The sequence below is a fragment of the Sceloporus undulatus genome, chromosome 4 (assembly GCF_019175285.1).
Source record: "Sceloporus undulatus isolate JIND9_A2432 ecotype Alabama chromosome 4, SceUnd_v1.1, whole genome shotgun sequence".
Taxonomy (NCBI): domain Eukaryota; kingdom Metazoa; phylum Chordata; class Lepidosauria; order Squamata; family Phrynosomatidae; genus Sceloporus; species Sceloporus undulatus.
Window position 1 is genome coordinate 210,025,172 of NC_056525.1, and position 4,981 is coordinate 210,030,152.

Consider the following 4,981-nt stretch of genomic DNA (forward strand, 5'->3'; position numbering starts at 1 on the left):
AATACAAATCCCAAGATTCTATGGGATACAGCAATGGTAATTAATGCGGTATCTAACTATCCTGATTGGGTAGTTTGGATTCACCTCAGATGTACATACAAATATATTTTATTTATTTATTTAAATATTTATATCTCATCTTCTATCCAACAGTCTCAGTGTACAATAAAATAAGTTTCAACAGTTTAAAACAATTTAAAACAATAAAAATATTTTAAAAGTCAAAAGCATATGTAGCCATTTGACACTTAAAACAAGATAAGTTTAAAACAGGATGGCATGGGTCCAGGCTGTCTGAAAGACCATGGAGATTATCACACGGGTTTCTGCCCAGCCCCAGAGTGAACTGAAACTTTGGGAGAGGAAAAATCAGATTGGGTGTTCACACACTTCCATCTTCAGACCAGAGACATTGTGACCCGATCCTAGCCAGATCCATCCCCAACCTGTCCTAATCCTGTCCCGAAGGATGAGATTGGGACAGATAAGGGACGGATCTAGCTAAAATCAGGTCACAACACCTCTGGTCTGAGGATGAAAGTGTGAAATAATACCTGATTTGAAAACAAATTTCCCAAAGTTTCCCTTCATTCTGGGGCCGGGCAGAAGCCCAAGCAATAATTTCCCATGTCACCCAATATGAGCCTGCCTGAATTTAAAGATCCTCAGGAGAAGGCTTTCTCTCAGTCTCATCACCATCACAGCCACATTTGGCCACATTTGGCGAGGCTATGGGAAAGAGCCTCCTTAAAAGCTGCTCCCTGCCATAGGAAACTATTAGCCTCCTTTCTGCCCTCCTTGTGCTAACAGGCAAAGACCTTTCTGTTTATCTAGGCCTTTGCATGATAACAGTCTAGTACAGAAGTTCTTTTAATCAAGATTGTGTTGGATTTGTGACTGTTTATTAAATTGTTTTATAAGTCTTGTACTAATATTAGCACACCCTGCATACCCCTCGCTTAGGGGTGCCATAATTCTGTACCACAAAACTGGGGAAATGTAGAACATTCAAGAAAGATGGAGGACACACCCAACCAAGGGCTAAAAACTAAAAAATTAAGCCCCCATATCAAGCCCCCAGGGAGGTGGAGGCAGCACAGAAGGCCAAGCCCCCTTACCTTACCTTCTGGGGCCTTGGTTGAGTCCTTAAGTGGGACACCACCTCCTCCAGCCCCAGGGAGGCTTAGCTGGCCATGCTGGGTCTTCTGGGGAGGAGGCAAACAGAGGCATGAAGACCGAGAGTCCATCTTGGAGGAGGAGAATTTCTGCCTTGTTCCAGCCACATTTTCTCCAGTAGACAAGATTGACAAAATATGGCCCAGAACAAGAGAGGAATCTGGGACTGGAGGATCAAAAATGCCCAGCTGGAACAGGACAGTTTTTGGACCCTCCAATCTGGGATTGTCCTTCCAAAAACTGGGAAATGGCAACCCTACCCTCACTGGATTTGAGGTCCCCCATATTTTCATATTTCATATCTGGAGGCAGCATGTTCTTAACAAGTCATGATGACCTTTAGTAACACTAGGTGAGATTACCAGGAAATAAAGAGTGAGACCCAAGGTATGAGTACAATCCACATAATAATCCACATAATCAAAGCTAAAAGGGTGTAGCTCCTTCCTTCCGCCAGGTCATTTTGCATTTCCTCTTGCACCCAAAACAGTAACCCAACCTCTCTGGCTGTCCCCTGCCATGTTCCCAGACACTTCATTTTGTCCAGTCACCTTGGTGTTGTCCTGATCCAGTCACTGCTTTTGTCACCTTGAGGCTGAAGCCATAAACCAGTCTGGAATCCCATTGTTGATCCCTGGGAAAGAAATTCAGCCTTTGTTACCTTACAAGATAGCAAATCCCCAGGGGCTATTTTTCAGGTATAAATATTGGCCTCAAAAATTTGGAGCTTTATCGCATTGGCTCCTTCCGTTCCGTTCTGAGCATGGAACGGAAGAAGCAGAGACGAGTGCGGAACGAGTGGGGGTCGGATTTTACCGCATGCACCTGTCTCTCATTCGTTCCGTTCCCCCTCTCTTCCGTTCTTAATCACTTCCAGAGGGGGAAATTTTTGAGAACTGTTCTGAACAGTTCTCAAAAAGCGTTCCCTTTGGAACGGAATGGGCAGGAAAGAGAGGGGGAACGGAACGAGTGAGGGACGGGTGTGTGCAGTAAAATCCGTCCCCCACTCGTTCCGTTTCCTGCCGGGCTGGGCCGAGAACCCAGTGCGATAAAGTTCCTAGTCTCAGCATACTCACAGTACACATACAGTTGTCCCAGGCTACATTCCATCATCAGACTGAGCCAATCCAGCTTTCAATGGTCTTCTTTTTAACAGGTAATTATCACCCTCGCTTAAACCCCTCCAATTCTGCTATCCAGTTTCCATATATACATTTTCTTTAGTTATGGATGCTGTGTCTGTGTGAATTGCTGGTGTGTGTGTGAGAGAGAGAGAGAGATTGCCTTCTGCATTTTTGTAATAAAACTTACTTAATTCACCCCAAACCTGGAGTTCTCCTCAGTTATTACTGCTATATACAGTTGCAGATGGTCCTAAAGGTTACCCAGCCTCTTGCAAAAGCTAATTTCCCCAACAATTAAAGTAAAACTATCATATTTGGAGGGGACCTCCCAGACCCCCACCCCAAACTTTCTTTGGGTAACCTTTGGGTAACCTAGCTATATTTTTAACTGTATTTGGGTTTACTTCAAATTGTTTGCTGGCTTGGGCCCCATATTGAGAGAAAGTTGGCAGTTTAAAAAAAAATTAGCAGTTAAAACAACTTAAGAAGACTCCCTTGTGCAGATTTGGCCAAAATCAATCAGCCCCCCCCCCCCACATCCCCCCACCCCAAATAAACAGTTTGTTTAAGCCACATTGAATTCCAGACTTTGGGGAAAGAATAGCAGGATATAAATAAAATGATGAAGGGCTTAATTTATTGATTCAGTACATAGCCATGATTTAACTTGGTTCCAGAGTGACAACAGCATTGGTGCCAATCAGGCCTCTAAGGGATAGCGTTCCATAATACCAGAGAAGCCATATTAATGATGTGATATAAGATAGATAGGGATCTGTTTTAAATTCCAGTTACTTGCCAGTTGGACTTCCAGGGTGGAAGGAACCCTCAACAAGGTTTTCTGAGAAGGCCTTATCAATAGAAAGAGAAGAATGTCAAAGTGATTTTTAAAAGCACAGAAGAAGGGTCAGCAAAAATACTGGCAACTGTACATTAAAGCAGTGTCTATAGATATATAATCTATACCTTTGTATAGGAAATGAGGCAAGCAGCCTTTAGACATAATATTTCAAGTTTTTCTCATTAATAAATGCAATAACCAAATTCGGAAAGATTTACTTTTTCTAGCATAAACATGTTATGTGTGTCTTTTGTTGGGAGGGATCCTTCAGTTTTACTAATGGGCAACTGATAGGAATCTTTCCTTCCCTAACTCACCTTCAACTAAAATTTCACTGAGATTATTCATTCATTTTATCCAGGATGCCCTCTAGATATCCCAAAATCTTATCCCACAGTCAGATCAGTTTTCAGCATGACAAGAGGATTGTAATGTTTCCTGTTCACCTCATCAAACACTAGAAATTGCTCTGGCATATAGACGGAGCAGTCGGCTGACCACTTCTCCAGATGGCCAACTGTAACACATTTTGAATTGGCTTCTTGCCCGGGGCGATTTTGGGATGAGATGAACCAGTCATCAGACATGAAAGAGTGAGATTCAGAGAACTGAAGTGTACATAAACTCACTGAGTCTCCTGTCCTATTTCTGATATATCAATTTGCTTTCTGTAAAATGGGAATAAGTTCTTTTATGGAGCAGAAGTGATTGCAATGGTATGTTAGGTATATAATAACCCTGGATGCAATCCACTCAGTAGTAGACCATAGAAAAGTCCATTAATTTATGAAAGAAAATGTTAAACTAACTGTAATCCTATAATATATGTATAATCCTAAACATAAAGGAAAAGCTTCATTGAACTCTGTGGTACTCCTTCTATATAATGAGTCACAGAACTGGGCTATATCCAGGGGTATAGCAATGAGGACATTATCCCCCAAAAGAATTCAACTCCCCAGAAATTTCTCTTCAGCCTTCAAACTTCTAGCATTTCAAAGACATTCACACATTTGCTGCGTTCCCATTCCCTTAGTAACTTTGCCTGCCCCTTTTCTTTGAAAGCCTAAGCTACGTCTCTAAGTATTCAACTGACATTTTAAGTTACTACAATGGTAGAAATTTGGGGACTAAAAAGAAATTTCATCTAGGATGCTTTCATTTTGTTACCTTCCCACCACCACAACCATTTGTAATTTTTCCCCTGGGCTAGATCTCTTTCCTAGAAAAAATAAATAGAGACTGCTTTTGCTGTTATTTGTTTAATTATAACGCATCCAGGGCAGCTAGCAATAGCAAGTGCATAAGGAAGGAAGAAATTCTTTACTAAAACACAATATAAAAAGAAATAAATTATAAACACAAAAAACAATACAAAATCCAGCACTTAAATTCTGTTTAGCAACAGACCAGTTTATATTCCAAGGCCCAGCCAAATAAAGAAAAAAAAATCTTTGCTTTGGCTTCTGGCAAAAGGACAACAGAGCATGCAAACCAAACCTTTCCTGGCAGTCTGGGAAGGGGATTGCATCTGGGAATATTGTAAATTGGTTCTTTGACTTGCTATAAGACATGTTTATTTGAATGTAAGCCCTAGGAAAGGAGTAGGTTAGGATCTAGGTGAAAAGTTACCAGATCATCCTCATGTGGTTTCCAACTGTATACTGTAAATATCCAGATATGCTATAAATAGAGGCAGGACAGATCTCTGCATTTATTTTCACCAGGACTTTCCTCCATATTACCTGTTTGTTTTGCTGCTATATTTAAGGAATCTGTAAGGATGGCCTCCCTGTATTTATCGCTTCTGTAGCCTTCTGTTTTTAATTCCATAGGCTAT

The 4,981-nt window shown here is 41.2% G+C and overlaps 1 long non-coding RNA gene across 1 annotated transcript in view; it reads right to left on the minus strand.

Moving 5' to 3' along the window:
- The window catches only part of LOC121930016, an 11,654-nt gene extending 9,849 nt beyond the window's left edge, over positions 1-1,805 (minus strand). The window contains exon 1 of the long non-coding RNA XR_006103798.1: positions 1,728-1,805. This is a non-coding gene — a long non-coding RNA (uncharacterized LOC121930016). The remainder of the gene's footprint in view (positions 1-1,727) is intronic.
- Between the last annotated feature and the right edge of the window lie 3,176 nt (positions 1,806-4,981).